General features: G+C 54.2%; 1 protein-coding gene across 4 annotated transcripts in view; it reads right to left on the bottom strand.

Moving 5' to 3' along the window:
- Nucleotides 1-26897, bottom strand: part of LOC106601758 (testis-expressed protein 2) — a 61249-nt gene that overhangs the window by 34211 nt on the left and 141 nt on the right. For all 4 annotated transcript variants that reach the window (XM_045715512.1, XM_045715513.1, XM_045715510.1 and 1 more), the window contains exons 1-2: nt 26744-26897; nt 23193-23308 (exon numbers count right to left, since the gene is read on the bottom strand). The exon at nt 26744-26897 is cut by the window's right edge. The gene's annotated coding sequence lies outside the window, so the exon portion shown is untranslated. The remainder of the gene's footprint in view (nt 1-23192; nt 23309-26743) is intronic.

The following is a 26897-nucleotide window of genomic DNA, read 5'->3' as shown; positions in this document are numbered from 1 at the left end:
GGAGGACGGCTCATAATAATGGCTGGAACGAAATGGGAACCATATGTGTGATGTGGTTGTTACCATTCCATTGATTCCGTTCCAGCCATTACTATGAGCCCTCCTCCCCAAATAAGGTGCCACCGGCCACCTGTGACACACACACACACATATACACATACACACTCCCCCTCCCCACAAATATACAAACACACACATCTCTCAAGCCTGCAAGTGGTTGATAAAAGCCTCTAATGGAAGATGGAGAGATAGAAACAATGAAACTGGTAGGCTGTGATTGTTTCTTTATATCCCAGAAAGCCTTTCTTCCCACCAGAGGCTCAGCCTGAATTGGTTCTCTTTCATAGCCATTTGCTGGACAGAATGACACAGTGTTTGACTCTCCTGCAAGCCCCTTTTTTTTTGCTGGGCTGAAATAGGTTTTCTCTAAAGTGTCTAAGCGTGGGAGTGTGTGTTTGTGTGTGTGTGTGTGTGTGTGTGTGTGTGTGTGTGTGTGTGTGTGTGTGTGTGTGTGTGTGTGTGTGATATTTAAGTCATGGCATGCAGGCACAAGAGATGGAGGGAGCGAGGGCGAAAAAACAAGGGAGCAAAAATAAGGAAATAGAGAGCCACAGGGGCCTGTAGTGGAAGCAGAGGACCTTCAGAGACTAGTCTTTGAAGAGGAATTCAAACAGGGAAAAATGCTTTTGAAGTGAGAGTACAGGCCACAGAACAGGGCCAAGGCAAGGGAGGGTGAGAAGGAGGGAGCTGTGGATCAAAGGATGACATCCTGGTGATCAAAGGTTAAACAACAGACTAAAAGATGAGAGGTAAAAGGGCAGAATGATTTGCCTGGCTACCCAGACTCCTTGCCCTGACCAAACGCTACGCCACGCCCACGGATGTTAGTTTCTTCTCCGCAATGAGTCTGGATCTGAGTACCTCCCTGAGCCTTCACCGAATGTAAACACATTCGGGGCCGTCTGATGATTGGTCCAGACACCGATGGGTTGGGCCAGAACACACGTGGGTAAAGTGGCGAGGTGAAAATTCATCATTGGTTTTGATACTCAGATTGGTTAGAGATGATCCAGTCGCTGATGACTTTGTTTTGTACAATGCCCCTTGTGCCCCTGGTCCACAAACGACTTCAATGACGGCAGTCTCAGACTAAAGTATGAGTCGTCGGGCTACAGAAAGATCAGATTGAGCCATTGAACCAGATTTCTGGATTCAACAGCTATAGGAGGACAGCCAAACAAATTCATCCAGAAACTCAACCAGGAGAGGAAGAGGATCCCACACAAATCACTACAGAGCCTTAGTGCTGAGCATCTGACAACACACACAGGTCTACTGCTTATTATCACTACAGTGTCATTGTGGAAAACGATTGACAAAATTGAAATCTTAAAACAGAGGAAGTTCCATGCAGGTTACAGGGATCTTTAGCAGCTATAATGCTAAAATGCGATGACCAATGGAATAGGAGCAATCATATTTTTTGTTGTTGTTGCAATATAAGCAAGGCACGTAACCCTAATTGCTCCTGTAAATCGCTCTGGATTAGAGCGTCTGCTAAACGACTCAAATGTTCATGTAAAATGGTTGAAAACTGTTGAGAGAGAAAACACTCCAAGGTTGAGATCGTAAACGCAGTCCTAAGCTCTTGGTTGTGACAGCTAGGCTATAAGAGGGGCTCAGAGCTGCAAACCAGGTGGTGACAACACACTCATCCAATTAATCAAAGCAAGGCCACTGTCACGGTGCTGATAAGAGACGGACCAAGGCGCAGCGTTTGTTGAGTTCCACATATTTATTAAAAGTGAAACTTCTTCAACCAAAACAATAAACAAGCAACACAACGTGACTACGTGGTGCAACAAGCCCCAACACAAACAAACAATATCCCACAATGCAGGTGGGAACAGGGACTACTTAAGTATGATCCCCAATTAGAGACAACGATAATCAGCTGCCTCTAATTGGGAACCATACTCAAACCTAACATAGAAATATAATTGACTAGAACACCCCCTAGTCACGCCCTGACCTACAACACCATAGAGAACCAAGGGCTCTCTATGGTCAGGGTGTGACAGTACCCCCCCCCAAAGGTGCGGACTCCGGCCGCAAAACCTGAAACCAAATGGGGAGGGTAGGGGGGGTGACTAGTGTCGGTGGCGGCTCCGGTGCGGGTCGCCGCCCCCGTCCAGACCCCGGATCCGGCCATGGCGCTGGGCTGAACACTGTGCCTGGACTGGGCACCGGAGCAGAGGAAGGCTCCGGCTTTGGAGCGTGACTGGATGCCGTGCCTGGACTGGGCACCGGAGCAGAGGAAGGCTCCTGCCATGGAGCGGGACTGGACGCCGTGCCTGGACTGGGCACCGATGCAGAGGAAGGCTCCTGCCATGGAGCGGGACTGGACGCCGTGCCTGGACTGGGCACCGATGCAGAGGAAGGCTCCTGCCATGGAGCGGGACTGGACGCCGTGCCTGGACTGGGCACCGATGCAGAGGAAGGCTCCTGCCATGGAGCGGGACTGGACGCCGTGCCTGGACTGGGCACCGATGCAGAGGAAGGCTCCTGCCATGGAGCGGGACTGGACACTGTGCCTGGACTGGGCACCAGCGCAGAGGAAGGCTCTGGCCTTGGAGTGGGACTGGACACTGTGCCTGGACTGGGCACCAGCGCAGAGGAAGGCTCCTGCCAGGGAGCGGGACTGGACACCGTGCCGGGACTGGGAATCGGCGCAGGTTGCACTGGACTGATGACACACTCCTCAGGTCGAGTGCGTGGAGCTGGCACAGGACGCTCCAGGCTGGAGAGGCGCACTGGAGGCCTAGTGCGTGGAGCCGGCACAGGTGGTACCGGACAGGTGACACGCACTTCAGGGTGAGTGCGGGGAGCAGGCACAGGACGTACCGGACTGGGGAGGCGCACTGGAGGCCTGGTGCGTGGAGCCGGCACAGGTGGCACCGGACTGTTGACACGCACTTCAGGGAGGGTGCGGGGAGCTGGCACAGGACTCACCAGACTGCTGACAGGATCTTTAGGTCGAATGTTATGCAGAACACACTTGCACAACATCTCTCTCCTCTCTCTCTCTCCCAACTTCTCCATCGCCTCCCTGACGGTCTCTGGCTCTTCAGGAAGAGTGCGGAGAGCTGGCACAGATGGCACCGGACTGATGACCCGCTCTTCAGGGCGAGTGCGAGGAACTGGCACAGGACATACCGGGCTGGGGAGGCGCACTGATGGGCTGGTGCGTGGGGCCGGCACAGATGGCACCGGACTGATGACACGCTCTTCAGCTCGCCTGCGCTGCAGCCTACTCCTCGCCAACATCATTCTCCGATATCCCTCCTCACATTGCTTCATCGACTCCCAGGCGGGCTCTGGCTCTCTCCTTGAGTCGACCGACCACTTCTCTATCGCCTCCCTGACGGTCTCTGGCTCTTCCCTCTGCTCAGCCGCCAGCTCCATGTGCCCCCCCCCCAAAATAATCTTGGGGTTTCTGTGGCTGCGGTCCCCGACGTCGTCGCTGTCCTTCCATGCTCCTTTGCGACTCCCGCCAAGGAAGGGTCTCGTGTCCTCCCATGACTTCCTCCCATGTCCAAAACCCCTTTACCTCGTGCACACGTTGCTTGGTCGTCTTTTGGTGGGATATTCTGTCACGTGCTGATAAGAGACGGACCAAGGCGCAGCGTTTGTTGAGTTCCACATATTTATTAAAAGTGAAACTTCTTCAACCAAAACAATAAACAAGCAACACAACGTGACTACGTCGTGCAACAAGCCCCAACCAGGGGCGGTTCTGGAGGGGGGGCCAGGGGGGCCAGTGCCCCTGTGACAACAATTTTGGACCCCCTTGTGGCCCCCTAAATGTGGAGTATGAAATAATTTTTACATAACTCATTTTTGCTATGGTTCTTTTTTTACATCCGTTATTAGACAGTGGCAACGATGATGATTATGAACATGGTCTTTTGCCTGCTAATGCCTGCAATGCAGTGAAGAAAACGATATGACAACAATAACGTCTAATGTAACTAGCCCCTCTAACAGTACAACTGGCCCCAGCTCTGCCCCCCCATTTGAAATGGTCTAGAACCGCCACTGGCCCCAACACAAACAAACAATATCCCACAATGCAGGTGGGAACAGGGACTCCTTAAGTATGATCCCCAATTAGAGACAACGATAATCAGCTGCCTCTAATTGGGAACCATACTCAAACCCAACATAGAAATATAATTGACTAGAACACACCCTAGTCACGCCCTGACCTACAACACCATAGAGAACCAAGGGCTCTCTATGATCAGGGCGTGACAGCCACTTAAACCTGATTTGCCTTCTGCATCTCACCCACAGACAGACAGACAGACACAGATGCAGGGGAGAGAGAGGGAACAGAGATGGGGAGAGGGATGGAAGGAGAAACACCGGTGAGATGGGGCGGTTAAATAATTGCCTACTTACATACATTGTCAAAGAAAAGTTACCATGCTTCTGGAAATAGTTTATGGTAGTGTTTTCTAGTGAGCAACATGGAGCCTGTAGCCAATTAGATTGTACTGAGACAGTTTGAAGGGTAGACTCCATTAGATTAGGGGAAAGGGGATACCTATTCAACTGATGCATTCAACCAAAATGTGTCTTCCACATTTAACTTTCAGAAAGGTGCGGGTGGCCGGCTCTGAGATTCAAACCACCAACCTTTCGGTTAATGGCCCAACGTTCTTAACCGATAAGCGATCAGACATGAGAGTGAGGAAACAGGTTGGTCTGAGACATTGAGGAAACTAGATTAAGACTAATAGAGAGAGAAAGAGACAGATTCAGTGTGTACGGTTAGTCTGAGGTAAAGAAGGCTGAGGTAAAGAAGGCTAGATTAAACTAAGAGAGAGTGAGATAATGAGAGAGGGGGAGAGAGACAGAGAGATTCAGTGTGTACGGTTAGTCTGAGGTAAAGAAGGCTAGATTAAACTAAGAGAGAGTGAGATAATGAGAGAGGGGGAGAGAGACAGAGAGATTCAGTGTGTACGGTTAGTCTGAGGTAAAGAAGGCTGAGGTAAAGAAGGCTAGATTAAACTGAGAGAGAGTGAGATAATGAGAGAGGGGGAGAGAGACAGAGAGATTCAGTGTGTACGGTTAGTCTGAGGTAAAGAAGGCTAGATTAAACTAGGAGAGTGAGATAATGAGAGAGAGAGAGAGAGAGAGAGAGAGAAAGAGTGAAAGAGAGTGAGAGTGAGAGAGAGAGAGATAGATAGCAAGATGGTGTGATTGCGCGTGTGTGTGTGTGCGTGTGTGTGTGAAAATGTATGCATTCACTACTGTCTCTGTGGAACAACTCATAACCCATAACAGCCTACAGACAGTGTGCATTCTGCTGCCACCTGCTAAGTGAAATGAATCACCAGGAAATCTCTCTTTCTCTAATTAGAGAGTCAGTGGTGTGTATTTCACTGCATCCCCACTCTCTGTCTATGTATATTTCTCTCCCTCTCCCTCACCCCACCTCTTTCTCTCTCTCTCTCTCTTGCTCAGAACAGAGCACTCAGCCATGCCGGATCAAACCGGTTCTGTCTCCCATTCACCATAATTTCCATCTCACAGGCAGAACTAACTGTCAATGCCTCCAATCTCTCCAGGATCAAGACCAGCTGTTGCCATGTCAACTGTGAGAGAGCTCCACTCTACCATCTCTAGCTCTACTTTTATCCTCAGGTTCCTCCTCCTCAGAATATGACCTTCAACAAGTGTTTGTTAGCAACAACTGTTGGTTAGAAACAGACAGTTCTGTGTGGAGTATTTTCAGGTTCCTTATGGAGTGATAATGAGGAGAGGAGAGGAGAGGAGAGGAGAGGAGAGGAGAGGAGAGGAGAGGAGAGGAGAGGAGAGGAGAGGAGAGGAGAGGAGAGGAGAGGAGAGGAGAGGAGAGGAGAGGAGAGGAGAGGAGAGGGGAGGAAGGAGAGTCCTGTGACAGTCTCAGAGAGGGAGTTTCAGCAGTCACTGTGTGTAATCCTTACATATACACAATCCATAGGTCTGAGGGAGAGGGGGAGGGAAGAAAACAGGAGACGGAAGAGATGCTCAGTGGCTGATGGAGGGAGGAGGTGACGGCGAGAGAAAGAGAGAGATTGAAAGGCGGAGAGACGGATGAGAAGGTAAAATACACCATCTGAAATGAGGGCATCTACAACTGTCACTAAATATGAAAATATATCTACATTTACGACAAGCAAGAATGTCACTTTGAGGGATTTGTTTAGCCATGCTAAAACTTCACTGAAATCTAGGGTCAAACAAAGACTGTTGGGATTCAGTTCTACTGAGTGGATGTTAGACTATTCCCCTTCCCCTTCCCTCAGCTCTGGTGCATTAGACACCACACAACACAGAGGTGCCTGTCTGCAAAGCTGCATGAATAGAATGAGAGATTACCATTTCAGTTACATTATTCAACTTATGTATCTTTGAAAGGTAATCTACATGGGAGACTCTCTCTCTCTCTCTCTCTCTCTCTCTCTCTCTCTCTCTCTCTCTCTCTCTCTCTCTCTCTCTCTCTCTCTCTCTTTCTCAAACAAAAGCAGCAGTACTGATAGCCCCAGCCCAGTCAGCTCCTCCAGTACTGAGCCTTTGTTCGGAAATGTAATCGCTCCACTGCAGACACACTTTATAAGGAAAAGATCAATTCTAATATCTACCAATCAGCTAGACAGAATGAAGACTCTTAAGTCATCTCACCAAATGGATATTGCTTCAAATGTTAATGACGAGATTTTATACTTTCACCTAGAGAGAAGGCATGGCAAGAGAGAGGGATGGATAGAGGGATATCAAGGGAGTAGGGATAAGGGAAATGGAGAGAGTGAGAAATTGGGGGAGAGATGTATAAATGGGGAGATAAACAGATATATAGAGATCTCTCAGAGGGTCCTATTAAATCAAAAAAGTCCATCCTATGCCTCCTGAGTCTGTCACCGCCCCCACATCTGTCGACCCCTGTGCATCTCCCAGGCCACATGTGGGGGCGGTAAGCACTCAAAACTCGGCCTACGTTTTGGATCTCCATGGAGATGAGGTGGGTGAGAGTGTGTGTGCTGCTGGGGAACACATAAACACCTGATCCAATACTAGCTCAATCCATTTGAATTCAGTCACTTTTTGACAGCATCCCCTTTGATTTAAACACAACTTTCCATACATGTTTCCTCATGGAAGAAGTGGTCAGAAAGTGACGTTTTGGACCTGAATGATAAAACATTCAAGAAATAAAAGGTGCTCAAAGTTGACCTATGTTGCATACCCCCCATACCATGACACATCCATGTCTTCATCACCGGAGAAGATTCATATCATTTACAAGATTACAAAAGCTTACAAACCAGTGTGAATACAAACATACACATACACACATATAATGCATTCACATACACATTACAGGGAATAGGGTAAACAGCTTTATCTGACTAGCAAATTCACTTTGCAATCAACTGACCTGAATTCCATCTGGCCTAGTAGCAGCTATAGTGTGTGTATAGTACACGTATCTCTACAGTGTGTGTGTGTGTGTGTGTGTGTGTGTGTGAGTGTGTGTGTGTGTGTGTGTGTGTGTGTGTGTGTGTGTGTGTGTGTGTGTGTGTGTGTGTGTGTGTGTGTGTGTGTGTGTGTGTGTGTGTGTGTGTGTGTGTGTGTGTGTGTGCGTGCGTAGTCTGTGTACGTATGCGTGTGTGTTTTGGACGAATCTCCAGAATCTGCTCAACAGGAAGAGAACACTTCCTGCTCTGAGAGAGCCTCAACAGAAAGGGACGTACCACCCTGGTCAAACACAAGTAACTACATTTTTTACTTAACAATTCTTCCAAATGCAATGAGGGACCAAATCAGAAGTCAACACAACACAGGATCATGTTATGTAGTTATTGAAACACTGGCCTCTGTAGATTGAAAGCAGCTGAAATCAGTCTGCCTCACAGTAAGGCTAACAGAACCAGTCGATAAGCAAACACACACACACACACACACACACACACACACACACACACACACACACACACACACACACACACACACACACACACACACACACACACACACACACACACACACACACACACACACACACACACACACACACACACACACACCCCTACCCTTGACCATCACACAGGAGAGGCCTCCATGTGCGTACTGAACACAGATACCATCCTACACACTGGTTGTTAAAAGAAGCAGTCGTGACTTGTTTCCTTAAGGCTGAGACAGTCAGTCAGAGATGGCTGGCCAGACAGCCTCAAGCTGAATGTATTTAGACTGCGAGAGAACCTACAGCCCTGCAGCTCAAACTGAAAAGCAGAAAAGCTCAATACACATAGTTGATAGAAGTAGCCATGATGCTAACCTCATCCCCAGGCATTGGCCATTAACATACGTACATAAAAACACACAGACACACAGAGACACCCCCCAAACACACATTCATCCCCCACACCATCACCGCCTATCCCCCCCACACACACATTCATCCCCCACACCATCACCCCCCTCTCTCGCCCACACACACCATCACCCCCTATCCCGCCCGCCCACACACACACCATCACCCCCTATCCCGCCCACACACACACCATCACCCCGTATCCCGCCCACACACACACCATAACCACGTATCCCGCCCACACACACACCATCACCCCCTATCGCGCCCACACACACACCATCACCCCCTATCCCCACACACACACACCATCACCCCCTATCCCGCCCACACACACCATCACCCCCTATCCCGCCCACACACACACCATCACCCCCTATCCCGCCCACACACAACATCACCCCCTATCCCGCCCACACACACCATCAACCCCTATCCCCCCACACACACACCATCACCCCCTATCCCCCACACACACACCATCACCCCCTATCCCCCACACACACACCATCACCCCTCTCCCCCCAACACACCATAACCCCTATCCCCCCACACACACCATCACCCCCTATCCCCCACACACACCATCACCCCTATCCCCACACACACACACCATCACCCCCTATCCCCCCACACACACCATCACCCCCTATCCCCACACCATCACCATCACCCCCTATCCCCCACACCATCACCATCACCCCCTATCCCACACACCATCACCCCTATCCCCCCCACACACACACCATCACCCCCTATCCCCCACACCATCACCATCACCCCCTATCCCACACACCATCACCCCCTATCCCCCCACACACACACCATCACCCCTTATCCCGCCCACACACACCATCACCCCTATCCCGCCCACACACACACCATCACCCCCTATCCCGCCTGCCCGCCCACCCACACACCATCACCCCCTATCCCCCCACACACACACCATCACCCCCTATCCCGCCCACACACACCATCACCCCCTATCCCGCCCACACACACCATCACCCACTATCCCGCCCACACACACCATCACCCCCTATCCCGCCCACACACACCATCACCCCCTATCCCCCCACACACACACCATCACACCCTATCCCCCCACACACACCATCACCCCCTATCCCCACACACACACCATCACCCCCTATCCCCCCCACACACACACCATCACCACCTATCCCCCACACCATCACCCCCTATCCCCACACCATCACCATCACCCCCTATCCCCCACACCATCACCCCCTATCCCGCCCACACACACCATCACCCCCTATCCCCCCCACACACACCATCACACCCTATCCCCCCACACACACCATCACCCCTATCCCCCACACACACCATCACCCCCTATCCCGCCCACACACACCATCACCCCTATCCCGCCCACACACACCATCACCCCCTATCCCCCACACACACACCATCACACCCTATCCCCGACACACACACCATCACCCCCTATCCCCCACACACACACCATCACCCCCTATCCCCCCACACACACACCATCACCACCTATCCCCCACACCATCACCCCCTATCCCCCACACCATCACCATCACCGACTATCCCACACACCATCACCCCCTATCCCCCCCACACACACCATCACCCCCTATCCCCCCACACACCATCACCCCCTATCCCGCCCACACACACCATCACCCCCTATCCCCCCCACACACCATCACCCCCTATCCCGCCCACACACACCATCACCCCCTATCCCCCACACCATCACCATCACCCCTATCCCACACACCATCACCCCCTATCCCGCCCACACACACACCATCACCCCCTATCCCCCCACACACACTATCACCCCCTATCCCCCCACACACATCATCACCCCCTATCCCGCCCACACACACCATCAGCCCCTATCCCCCACACAATCACCATCACCCCCTATCCCACACACCATCACCCTCTATCCCGCCCACATACACCATCACCCCCTATCCCGCCCACACACACCATCACCCCTATCCCGCCCACACACACACCATCACCCCCTATCCCCCCACACACACCATCACCCCCTATCCCCCACACACACACACATCACCCCCTATCCCGCCCCACACACCATCACCCCTATCCCGCCCACACACACACCATCACCCCCTATCCCGCCCACACACACCATCACCCCCTATCCCGCCCACACACACCATCACCCCCATCCCCCCCCACACACACCATCACACCCTATCCCCCCACACACACCATCACCCCCTATCCCCCCACACACACCATCACCCCCTATCCCCCCACACACACACCATCACCCCTTATCCCCACACCATCACCCCCTATCCCGCCCACACACACCATCACACCCTATCCCCCCACACACACACCATCACACCCTATCCCCCCACACACACCATCACCCCCTATCCCCCACACACACACCATCACCCCCTATCCCGCCCACACACACCATCACCCCCTATCCCGCCCACACACACCATCACCCCCTATCCCCCCCACACACACACCATTACACCCTATCCCCCCACACACACCATCCCACCCTATCCCCCACACACACACCATCACCCCCTATCCCCCCCACACACACCATCACCACCTATCCCCCACACCATCACCCCCTATCCACCCCACACCATCACCATCACCCCCTATCCCACACACCATCACCCTCTATCCCGCCCACACACCCCATCACCCCCTATCCCCCCCACACACACACCATCACCCCCTATCCCGCCCGCCCACACACACCATCACCCCTATCCCGCCCACACACACACCATCACCCCCTATCCCGCCTGCCCGCCCGCCCACCCACACACCATCACCCCCTATCCCCCACACACACACCATCACCCCCTATCCCCCCACACACACCATCACCCCCTATCCCCCACACCATTACCATCACCCCCTATCCCACACACCATCACCCCCTATCCCCCACACCATCCCCATCACCCCCTATCCCACACACCATCACCCCCTATCCCGCCCACACACACACATCACCCCTATCCCGCCCACACACACCATCAGCCCCTATCCCCACACCATCACCATCACCCCTATCCCGCCCACACACACCATCACCCCCTATCCCGCCCACACACACACCATCACCCCTTATCCCCCCCACACACTATCACCCCCTATCCCCCCCACACACATCATCACCCCCTATCCCGCCCACACACACCATCAGCCCCTATCCCCCACACCATCACCATCACCCCCTATCCCGCCCACACACACCATCACCCCCTATCCCGCCCACACACACACCATCACCCCCTATCCCGCCCACACACACCATCACCCCTATCCCGCCCACACACACCATCACCCCTATCCCGCCCACACACACACCATCACCCCCTATCCCCCACACACACTATCAACCCCTATCCGCCCCACACACATCATCACCCCTTTTCCCGCCCACACACACCATCAGCCCCTATCCCCACACCATCACCATCACCCCCTATCCCGCCCACACACCATCACCCCCTATCCCGCCCACACACACACCATCACCACCTATCCCGCCCACACACACCATCACCCCCTATCCCGCCCACACACACCATCACCCCCTATCCCCCACACACACACCATCACACCCTATCCCCCCCACACACACCATCACCCCCTATCCCCACACACACACCATCACCCCTATACCCCCACACACACCATCACCCCCTATCCCCCACACCATCACCATCACCCCCTATCCCACACACCATCACCCTCTATCCCGCCCACACACACCATCACCCCCTATCCCCCCACACACACACCATCACCCCCTATCCCGCCCACACACACCATCACCCCTATCCCGCCCACACACACCATCACCCCTATCCCGCCCACACACACACCATCACCCCCTATCCCCCACACCATCACCATCACCCCTATCCCACACACCATCACCCCCTATCCCGCCCACACACACACCATCACCCCCTATCCCCCACACACACTATCACCCCTATCCCCCCACACACATCATCACCCCCTATCCCGCCCACACACACCATCAGCCCCTATCCCCCACACCATCACCATCACCCCCTATCCCACACACCATCACCCCCTATACCCCCACACACACCATCACCCCCTATCCCCCACACCATCACCATCACCCCCTATCCCACACACCATCACCCTCTATCCCGCCCACATACACCATCACCCCCTATCCCCCCCCACACACACACCATCACCCCCTATCCCGCCCACACACACCATCACCCCTATCCCGCCCACACACACACCATCACCCCCTATCCCCCTGCCCGCCCACCCACACACCATCACCCTCTATCCCGCCCACATACACCATCACCCCCTATCCCCCCCACACACACACCATCACCCCCTATCCCGCCCACACACACCATCACCCCCTATCCCGCCCACACACACCATCACCCCCTATCCCGCCCGCCCACACACACCATCACCCCCTATCCCGCCCACACACACCATCACCCCCATCCCCCCCACACACACCATCACACCCTATCCCCCCCACACACACCATCACCCCCTATCCCCACACACACACCATCACCCCCTATCCCACCCACACACACACCATCACCCCTTATCCCCCACACCATCACCCCCTATCCCGCCCACACACACCATCACACCCTATCCCCCCACACACACACCATCACACCCTATCCCCCCACACACACCATCACCCCCTATCCCCACACACACACCATCACCCCCTATCCCGCCCACACACACCATCACCCCCTATCCCGCCCACACACACCATCACCCCCTATCCCCCCACACACACACCAATACACCCTATCCCCCCCACACACCATCCCCCCTATCCCCCACACACACACCATCACCCCCTATCCCCCCACACACACACCATCACCACCTATCCCCCACACCATCACCCCCTATCCACCCCACACCATCACCATCACCCCCTATCCCACACACCATCACCCTCTATCCCGCCCACACACACCATCACCCCCTATCCCCCCCCACACACACACCATCACCCCCTATCCCGCCCGCCCACACACACCATCACCCCTATCCCGCCCACACACACCATCACCCCCTATCCCGCCTGCCCGCCCGCCCACCCACACACCATCACCCCCTATCCCCCCACACACACACCATCACCCCCTATCCCCCCCACACACACCATCACCCCCTATCCCCCACACCATCACCATCACCCCCTATCCCACACACCATCACCCCCTATCCCCCACACCATCACCATCACCCCCTATCCCACACACCATCACCCCCTATCCCGCCCACACACACACCATCACCCCTATCCCGCCCACACACACCATCAGCCCCTATCCCCCACACCATCACCATCACCCCTATCCCGCCCACACACACCATCACCCCTTATCCCCCACACACACTATCACCCCCTATCCCCCCACACACATCATCACCCCCTATCCCGCCCACACACACCATCAGCCCCTATCCCCACACCATCACCATCACCCCCTATCCCGCCCACACACACCATCACCCCCATCCCGCCCACACACACACCATCACCCCCTATCCCGCCCACACACACCATCACCCCTATCCCGCCCACACACACCATCACCCCCTATCCCGCCCACACACACACCATCACCCCCTATCCCCCCACACACTATCCCCCCTATCCCCCCACACACATCATCACCCCTTTTTCCCGCCCACACACACAATCAGCCCCTATCCCCACACCATCACCATCACCCCTATCCCGCCCACACACACCATCACCCCCTATCCCGCCCACACACACACCATCACCCCCTATCCCGCCCACACACACCATCACCCCCTATCCCGCCCACACACACCATCACCCCCTATCCCCCCACACACACACCATCACACCCTATCCCCCCACACACACCATCACCCCCTATCCCCCACACACACACCATCACCCCTATACCCCCCACACACACCATCACCCCTATCCCCCACACCATCACCATCACCCCCTATCCCACACACCATCACCCTCTATCCCGCCCACACACACCATCACCCCCTATCCCCCCACACACACACCATCACCCCCTATCCCGCCCACACACACCATCACCCCTATCCCGCCCACACACACCATCACCCCTATCCCGCCCACACACACACCATCACCACCTATCCCGCCTGCCCGCCCACCCACACACCATCACCCCCTATCCCCCCACACACACACCATCACCCCTATCCCGCCCACACACACCATCACCCCCTATCCCGCCCACACACACACCATCACCCCTATCCCGCCCACACACACCATCACCCCTATCCCGCCCACACACACCATCACCCCCTATCCCCCCACACACACACCATCACACCCTATCCCCCCACACACACCATCACCCCCTATCCCCCACACACACACCATCACCCCCTATCCCCCAACACACACCATCACCCCCTATCCCCCACACCATCACCCCTATCCACCCCCCACACACACACACCATCACCCCCTATCCCGCCCACACACACCATCACCCCTATCCCGCCCACACACACCATCACCCCTATCCTGCCCACACACACACCATCACCACCTATCCCGCCTGCCCGCCCACCCACACACCATCACCCCCTATCCCCCCACACACAAACCATCACCCCCAATCCCGCCCACACACACCATCACCCCCTATCCCGCCCACACACACACCATCACCCCCTATCCCGCCCACACACACCATCACCCCCTATCCCGCCCACACACACCATCACCCCCTATCTCCCCACACACACACCATCACCCCCTATCCCCCCACTCATACCATCACCCCTATCCCCCACACCATCACCATCACCCCCTATCCCACACACCATCACCCCCTATCCCACACACCATCACCCCCTATCACCCACACCATCACCATCACCCCCTATCCCACACAACATCACCCCCTATCCCGCCCACACACACACCATCACCCCCTATCCCCCACACACACACCATCACCCCCTATCCCGCCCACCCACACACACCATCACCCCCTATCCCGCCCACACACACACCATCACCCCCTATCCCCCCAAACACACCATCACCCCCTATCCCGCCCACACACACCATCACCCCCTATCCCCCCACACACACACCATCACCCCCTATCCCCCCCAAACACACCATCACCCCCTATCCCGCCCACACACACCATCACCCCCTATCCCCCACACACACACCATCACCCCTATCCCTCCCACACACACCATCACCCCCTATCCCGACCACACACACCATCACCCCCTATCCCACACACCATCACCCCCTATCCCCCACACCATCACCATCACCCCCTATCCCACACACCATCACCCCTATCCCGCCAACACACACACCATCACCCCCTATCCCCCCACACACACCATCACCATCACCCCCTATCCCACACACCATCACCCCTATCCCGCCCACACACACCATCACCCCCTATCCCCCACACCATCACCATCACCCCCTATCCCCCCCACACACACCATCACCCCCTATCCCTCCCACACACACCATCACCCCCTATCCCCCACACCATCACCATCACCCCTATCCCCCACACACACCATCACCCCCTATCCCCCCCACACACAATCCATCACCCCTATCCCGTCCACACACACACCATCACCCCCTATCCCGTCCACACACACCATCACCCCCTATCGCACACACCATCACCCCCTATCCCCCACACCATCACCATCATCCCCTATCCCACACACCATCACCCCCTATCCCGCCCACACACACACCATCACCCCCCTATCCCCCCACACACCATCACCATCACCCCCTATCCCACACACCATCACCCCCTATCCCGCCCACACACACCATCACCCCCTATCCCACACACCATCACCCCCTATCCCCCCAAACACACCATCACCCCCTATCCCGCCCACACACACCATCACTCCCTATCCCACACACCATCACCCCCTATCCCCCCCAAACACACCATCAACCCCCTATCCCCCCACACACACCATCACCCCCTATCCCCCACACACACCATCAACCCCTATCCCCCCACACACACCATCACCCCCTATCCCCCCCACACACACCAGCGCCCCTATCCCCCCAACACACCATCACCCCCTATTCCCCCCACACACACCATCACCCCCTATCCCGACCACACACACCATCACCCCCTATCCCACACACCATCACCCCCTATCCCCCACACCATCACCATCACCCCCTATCCCACACACCATCACCCCTATCCCGCCAACACACACACCATCACCCCTATCCCCCCACACACACCATCACCATCACCCCTATCCCACACACCATCACCCCCATCCCGCCCACACACACCATCACCCCCTATCCCCCACACCATCACCATCACCCCCTATCCCCCCCACACACACCATCACCCCCTATCCCTCCCACACACACCATCACCCCCTATCCCCCACACCATCACCATCACCCCCTATCCCCCCACACACACCATCACCCCCTATCCCCCCCACACACAATCCATCACCCCCTATCCCGCCCACACACACACCATCACCCCCTATCCCCCCAAACACACCATCACCCCTTATCCCGCCCACACACACCATCACCCCCTATCCCCCCCACACACAATCCATCACCCCCTATCCCGTCCACACACACCATCACCCCCTATCCCGTCCACACACACCATCACCCCCTATCGCACACACCATCACCCCCTATCCCCCACACCATCACCATCATCCCCTATCCCACACACCATCACCCCCTATCCCGCCCACACACACACCATCACCCCTATCCCCCACACACCATCACCATCACCCCCTATCCCACACACCATCACCCCCTATCCCGCCCACACACACCATCACCCCCTATCCCACACACCATCACCCCCTATCCCCCCAAACACACCATCACCCCCTATCCCGCCCACACACCATCACCCCCTATCCCACCCACACATACCATCACCCCTATCCCGCCCGCCCACACACACACCATCACCCCTATCCCCCCACACACACCATCACCCCCTATCCCGCCCACACACACCATCACCCCCTATCCCGCCCACACACACACCATCACCCCCTATCCCCCCCACACACACCATCACCCCCTATCCCACACACCATCACCCCCTATCCCCCCCAAACACACCATCACCCCTATCCCCCCACACACACCATCACCATCACCCCCTATCCCACACACCATCACCCCCTATCCCGCCCACACACACCATCACCCCCTATCCCACACACCATCACCCCCTATCCCCCCCAAACACACCATCAACCCCCTATCCCCCCCACACACACCATCACCCCCTATCCCCCACACACACCATCAACCCCTATCCCCCCACACACACCATCACCCCCTATCCCCCCCACACACACCAGCGCCCTATCCCCCCCAACACACCATCACCCCCTATTCCCCCCACACACACCATCAGCCCCTATCCCGCCCACACACACACCATCACCCCCTATCCCCCACAGACACACCATCACCCCCTATCCCCCCCACACACCATCACCCCCTATCCCCCCACACACACCATCACCCCCTATCCTCCCCCCACACACACCATCACCCCTATCCCCCCACACACACCATCACCCCCTATCCCGCCCACACACACACCATCACCCCCTATCCCCCACACCATCACCATCACCCCCTATCCCACACACCATCACCCCCCTATCCCCCCCACCCATACACCATCACCCCCTATCCCCCCACACACCATCACCCCCTATCCCCACACCATCACCATCACCCCCTATCCCACACACCATCACCCCCTATCCCACACACCATCACCCCCTATCCCCCACACCATCACCATCACCCCCTATCCCACACACCATCACCCCTATCCCGCCCACACACACACCATCACCCCCTATCCCCCACACACACCATCACCCCCTATCCCCCCCACACACACCATCACCCCCTATCCCGCCCACACACACCATCACCCCTATCCCCCCACACACACCATCACCCCCTATCCCCCCACACACACCATCACCCCCTATCCCGCCCACACACACCATCACCCGCTATCCCCCACACCATCACCATCACCCCCTATCCCACACACCATCACCCCCTATCCCGCCCACACACACACCATCACCCCCTATCCCCCCCACACACACCATCACCCCCTATCCCCCCCACACACACCATCACCCCCTATCCCGCCCACACACACCATCAGCCCCTATCCCACACACCATCACCCCCTATCCCCCACACCATCACCCCTTATACCCCCCACACACACCATCACCCCCTATCCCCCACACCATCACCATCACCCCCTATCCCACACACCATCACCCCCTATCCCACACACCATCACCCCCTATCCCCCACACCATCACCATCACCCCTATCCCCCCACACACACCATCACCCCCTATCCCGCCCACACACACCATCACCCCTATCCCGCCCACACACACACCATCACCCCCTATCCCCCACACACACACCATTACCCCCTATCCCACCCACACACACCATCACCCCCTATCCCCCCACACACACACCATCACCCCCTATCCCCCCAACACACCATAACCCCTATCCCCCACACACACACACCATCACCCCCTATCCCCCACACACACCATCACCCCCTATTCCCCCCACACACACCATCACCCCCTATCCCGCCCACACACACCATCACCCCCTATCCCCCCCACACACACACCATCACCCCCTATCCCGCCCGCCCGCCCACACACACCATCACCCCCTATCCCGCCAACACACACACCATCACCCCCTATCCCGCCCGCCCACACACACACCATCACCCCCTATCCCCCCAAACACACCATCACCCCCTATTTCCCCCACACACCATCACCCCCTATCCCGCCCACACACACACCATCACCCCCTATCCCCCCAAACACACCATCACCCCCTATCCCGCCCACACACACCATCACCCCCTATCCCCCCAGACACACACACCATCACCCCCTATCCCCCACACACACCATCACCCCCTATCCCGCCCACACACACCATCACCCCCTATCCCCCCAAACACACCATCACCCCCTATCCCGCCCACACACACCATCACCCCCTATCCCCCACACACACCATCACCATCACCCCCTATCCCACACACCATCACCCCCTATCCCGCCCACACACACCATCACCCCCTATCCCACACACCATCACCCCCTATCCCCCCAAACACACCATCACCCCCTATCCCGCCCACACACACCATCACCCCTATCCCGCCCACACACACCATCACCCCTATCCCCCCACACACACCATCACCCCCTATCCCGCCCACACACACCATCACCCCCTATCCCACACACCATCACCCCCTATCCCCCACACCCTCACCATCACCCCCTATCCCACACACCATCACCCCCTATCCCCCCACACACACCATCACCCCCTATCCCCCACACCATCACCCCCTATCCCCCACACCATCACCCCCTATCCCACACACCATCACCCCCTATCCCGCCCGCCCACACACACCATCACCCCCTATCCCGCCCACACACACACCATCACCCCCTATCCCCACACACACCATCACCCCCTATCCCCCCCACACACACACCATCACCCCCTATCCCCACACACACACCATCACCCCCTATCCCGCCCGCCCACACACACCATCACCCCCTATCCCCCCCACACACACCATCACCCCTATCCCGCCCACACACACCATCACCCCCTATCCCCCCCACACACACCATCACCCCCTATCCCGCCCACACAAACCATCACCCCTATCCCGCCCACACACACACCATCACCCCCTATCCCGCCCACACACACACCATCACCCCCTATCTCCCCCAAACACACCATCACCCCCTATCCCCCCACACACACCATCACCCCCTATCCCGCCCCCACACACACCATCACCCCCTATCCCCCCCACACACCATCACCCCCTATCCCGCCCACACACACCATCACCCCCTATCCCACCACACACACCATCACCCCTATCCCACACACCATCACCCCCTATCCCCCCCACACACCAGCGCCCCTATCCCCCCCACACACACCATCAGCCCCTATCCCGCCCACACACACACCGTCACCCCCTATCCCCCACACCATCACCCCCTATCCCGCCCGCCCACACACACACCATCACCCCTATCCCGCCCACACACACACCATCACCCCCTATCCCCCACACCATCACCCCCTATTCCACACACCATCACCCCATATCCCGCCCACACACACACCATCACCCCCTATCCCCCACACCATCACCCCCTATCCCTTCACACCATCACCCCCTATCCCCCCCACACACACCAGCGCCCCTATCCCCCCACACACACACCATCACCCCCTATCCCCCCACACACACCATCACCCCCTATCCCCCACACCATCACCCCCTATCCCCCCACACACACCATCACCCCCTATCCCCCCACACACACCATCACCCCCTGCCGCCCACACACACACCATCACCCCCTATCCCCCACACACACACCATCACCCCCTATCCCCCCAAACACACCATCACCCCCTATCCCCCCACACACCATCACCCCCTATCCCGCCCACACACACACACCGTCACCCCCTATCCCCACACCATCACACCCTATCCCGCCCACACACACACCATCACCCCCTATCCCGCCCACACACACACCATCACCCCCTATCCCCCACACCATCACCCCCTATCCCACACACCATCACCCCCTATCCCCCCACACACACCATCACCCCCTATCCCCCCCACACACCATCACCCCCTATCCCCACACCATCACCATCACCCCTATCCCACACACCATCACCCCCTATCCCCCACACCATCACCATCACCCCCTATCCCACACACCATCACCCCCCTATCCCACACACACACACACACCATCACCCCCTATCCCCCCCACACACCATCACCCCCTATCCCACACACCATCACCCCCTATCCCACACACACACACCATCACCCCCTATCCCACACACACACACCATCACCTCCTATCCCACACACACACACTCCATCACCCCCTATCCCACACACACACACACCATCACCTCCTATCCCACACACACACACCATCACCCCCTATCCCACCCCCACACACACCATCACCTCCTATCCCACACACACACACACCATCACCTCCTATCCCACACACACACACACACCATCACCTCCTATCCCACACACACACACCATCACCTCCTATCCCACACACACACACACCATCACCCCCTATCCCCCACACCATCACCTCCTATCCCCACACCATCACCCCCTATACCACACACCATCACCCCCTATCCCCACACACACACCATCACCCCCATCCCCCACACCATCACCCCCTATCCCCACACACACACCATCACCCCCATCCCACACACCATCACCCCCATCCCCCACACCATCACCACCTATCCCCCACACACACACACCATCACCCCCTATCCCCACACACACACACCATCACCCCCTATCCCCCACACCATCACCCCCTATCCCCCCACACACACCATCACCTTCTATCCCCCTATCCCCCACACACACACCATCACCCCCTATCCCCACACACACACCATCACCCCCTATCCCCCCCACACACACCATCACCCCCTATCCCCCACACACACCATCACCACCTATCCCCCACACACACACCATCACCCCCTATCCCCACACACACACCATCACCCCCTATCCCCCCCACACACACCATCACCCCTATCCCCCACACCATCACCCCCTATCCCCCACACACACCATCTCTCCCACTCAGAGAGAGTTGATATGTGTTTCTATTAGCATACTGTACCTACTAACCAACACACCTCCAGTGTAGTTACAGTAAAAGTCTAGTGACAGCAGTAATGTCTTTAATTAGCCCAACATGGAGGATCCTCTTCAGTGTTTGACAAAAACACTACAAGCCAGAGATTTATACCGTCAGTTGCAGTTTTTATTGCTCTTATTGAGTTAGGTAATGCCACATTCAAGATGCTATGCTGCCCTTTATAAAGTATACTGCTTCAGTCTCCCTAAGGCAGGCTCACACATGCATGCACACACAGAACACACACAGAACACAGAACACACACACAGAACACAGAACACACACACAGAACACACACACAGAACACAGAACACACACACAGAACACAGAATACACACAGAACACAGAACACACACACAGAACACAGAACACAGAACACACACACAGAACACAGAACACACACACAGAACACACACACAGAACACAGAACACACACACAGACCCATGTCTCTTCCCAGGTGACAGTATAATACAGTATGTCCTCTATGTAACGCGGTGAGATAATGCAAACCGCTTAGCACTGTTAACGTATGCCAGAAAAAGGCACAGTGGTTTAGAGGGTTTGGACTGATGGACAGAAAGAAAGAGAGAGAGAGAGAGAGAGAGAGTGATAAATAGAGAGAGAAAAGAAACAGAAAAAAGAGAGATAGACAGACAGAAATAAAGAGACAGAGAGAGGCTGTTCAAGGCTGGATCAATCCCCCCTCTCTCTCTCTGTGAGGTCAGGCCATACAGTCCCCATGCAGGGTCCCGATCAATAGGAGCTCATATTCAGGCTTACCTTGAGACTTCAGTGGCATTCAATCTGCTGCCTCTGGCCTGGGCTGCAACACTGTCTGTCCTCACTGACACTCACACACACAGCCAGGCCATGGATCATGCTGCTGCTTTAGAGGCCTGCATGGGAGAGAGAGACACATCGGTTGTGGTGAGGGGGAGCACTAGAAGGTATATCATTATCTTACTGTCACACTCACACATACACACCCGCACACAGCACAGCACAGCACAGCACAGCACAGCACAGCACAGCACAGCACAGCACAGCACAGCACAGCACAGCACAGCGGTAGCACTTTGATTAGCAGGTAAACCCTGATTGCAACTTCACTCTCTCAAGCAGCAGACAGACTGCAGTTCTGTGAATGAACTGGGACTCATAAGATATTAATGTGCTGAACTTGTCTCCAACACAAACGCATAGATGAATGACAAAACCCCCCTGATCCCTCAGTAACCCTGTTCACCAGAGAGTGTGAGCAGAGAGAACAGAGACTGAGGTGTTCAGGTAAGGAGAGATTGAATGGTGACTGAACTCTGTGTCCAGCTAGTTAATGTAACTACATTGTCAATGCTTTTACCACAAAAACACATACAGATGTATGTGTAATGACAGGATTATAGCACAATTGATGTCAATGAGATACAGCAGATATGAGCCTACACCGCCCCTCAATTCCTCTGTCTCCCTATTCATTACTGAAACCAACATCAGTATCTGTCTCCCTATTCATTACTGAAACCAACATCAGTATCTGTCTCCCTATTCATTACTGAAACCAACATCAGTATCTGTCTCCCTATTCATTACTGAAACCAACATCAGTATCTGTCTCCCTATTCATTACTGAAACCAACATCAGCATATGTCTCCCTATTCATTACTGAAACCAACATCAGTATCTGTCTCCCTATTCATTACTGAAACCAACATCAGCATCTGTCTCCCTATTCATTACTGAAACCAACATCAGTATCTGTCTCCCTATTCATTACTGAAACCAACATCAGTATCTGTCTCCCTATTCATTACTGAAACCAACATCAGCATATGTCTCCCTATTCATTACTGAAACCAACATCAGTATCTGTCTCCCTATTCATTACTGAAACCAACATCAGCATCTGTCTCCCTATTCATTACTGAAACCAACATCAGTATCTGTCTCCCTATTCATTACTGAAACCAACATCAGTATCTGTCTCCCTATTCATTACTGAAACCGACATCAGTATCTGTCTCCCTATTCATTACTGAAACCAACATCAGTATCTGTCTCCCTATTCATTACTGAAACCAACATCAGTATCTGTCTCCCTATTCATTACTGAAACCAACATCAGTATCTGTCTCCCTATTCATTACTGAAACCGACATCAGTATCTGTCTCCCTATTCATTACTGAAACCGACATCAGTATCTGTCTCCCTATTCATTACTGAAACCAACATCAGTATCTGTCTCCCTATTCATTACTGAAACCAACATCAGTATCTGTCTCCCTATTCATTACTGAAACCAACATCAGTATCTGTCTCCCTATTCATTACTGAAACCAACATCAGTATCTGTCTCCCTATTCATTACTGAAACCAACATCAGCATCTGTCTCCCTATTCATTACTGAAACCAACATCAGCATCTGTCTCCCTATTCATTACTGAAACCAACATCAGCATCTGTCTCCCTATTCATTACTGAAACCAACATCAGTATCTGTCTCCCTATTCATTACTGAAACCAACATCAGTATCTGTCTCCCTATTCATTACTGAAACCAACATCAGTATCTGTCTCCCTATTCATTACTGAAACCGACATCAGTATCTGTCTCCCTATTCATTACTGAAACCAACATCAGTATCTGTCTCCCTATTCATTACTGAAACCAACATCAGTATCTGTCTCCCTATTCATTACTGAAACCGACATCAGTATCTGTCTCCCTATTCATTACTGAAACCAACATCAGTATCTGTCTCCCTATTCATTACTGAAACCGACATCAGTATCTGTCTCCCTATTCATTACTGAAACCAACATCAGTATCTGTCTCCCTATTCATTACTGAAACCAACATCAGTATCTGTCTCCCTATTCATTACTGAAACCAACATCAGCATCTGTCTCCCTATTCATTACTGAAACCAACATCAGTATCTGTCTCCCTATTCATTACTGAAACCAACATCAGTATCTGTCTCCCTATTCATTACTGAAACCAACATCAGTATCTGTCTCCCTATTCATTACTGAAACCAACATCAGTATCTGTCTCCCTATTCATTACTGAAACCAACATCAGTATCTGTCTCCCTATTCATTACTGAAACCAACATCAGTATCTGTCTCCCTATTCATTACTGAAACCAACATCAGTATCTGTCTCCCTATTCATTACTGAAACCAACATCAGTATCTGTCTCCCTATTCATTACTGAAACCAACATCAGTATCTGTCTCCCTATTCATTACTGAAACCAACATCAGTATCTGTCTCCCTATTCATTACTGAAACCAACATCAGTATCTGTCTCCCTATTCATTACTGAAACCAACATCAGCATCTGTCTCCCTATTCATTACTGAAACCAACATCAGCATCTCTCTCCCTATTCATTACTGAAACCAACATCAGTATCTGTCTCCCTATTCATTACTGAAACCAACATCAGTATCTGTCTCCCTATTCATTACTGAAACCAACATCAGTATCTGTCTCCCTATTCATTACTGAAACCAACATCAGTATCTGTCTCCCTATTCATTACTGAAACCAACATCAGTATCTGTCTCCCTATTCATTACTGAAACCAACATCAGTATCTGTCTCCCTATTCATTACTGAAACCAACATCAGTATCTGTCTCCCTATTCATTACTGAAACCAACATCAGTATGAAGAATCCTATAGAATGAGATATTTGCACCTCAAATTGTCCATGTCTGGCTCAGTTTCAGAAGGAACAGAAGGGCCTATACCTAGCTGATTCATCGTCGTATCTCTGTGATATCTAGCCAATAATTGTTTATAATATTACTAAATGGAGACCTGCGATCACTGCTTCACAGCTCAGAGCCTATAGACAACGACCCCTAGGCTATGTCTGCTTCCTGCAAATGATATGTCTGTTAATAGCAAGAAACCATGACATAAACACTGTAGCATAAACAAAGACATGCGGATACATATGCAGATACACAGGCTAGGATATACGCTACTGTATGTGCAACGTTACAGCCTAGGCTACAAAATCCTACCGCTCCCATTTCAGATGGTTTTAATTTATCAGCACCGTTACATTGTAACATTGTAGGTTAACCTCTGTAGCGGACATTATAAACAGGTCGGAGTCACATCGCCACTTTGTCTTTGTCTGTCCACATCTGTAAAAGGCGTATTTATCTCTGCTCTCTTCCGCGTCGAATATAGTAGACCCACCCAACTGAATGGACTGGAGGATACAGCCATTGACCAAAAAATCTCTCCGAGAGAGAAAGCAAAGGCATATTAGAATCTAGGCTAATATTATAGGCGATATCAATCTTACCGTATCGACGGTTCATTTCATCCACATCGGGTGTGTTTGATGCTGCCGCTGATGCACACTGTAATTAATCCTGGATTTCCCACAATCAATCTGCGTATAGTATAGCTGCCTACATACGTGATGATGAGCGCTGAATGTGAATCCCAGTGACAGT

The sequence above is a fragment of the Salmo salar genome, chromosome ssa03 (genome assembly GCF_905237065.1).
Source record: "Salmo salar chromosome ssa03, Ssal_v3.1, whole genome shotgun sequence".
Taxonomy (NCBI): Eukaryota; Metazoa; Chordata; class Actinopteri; order Salmoniformes; family Salmonidae; genus Salmo; species Salmo salar.
This window is presented reverse-complemented; position numbering and strand designations above follow the sequence as displayed.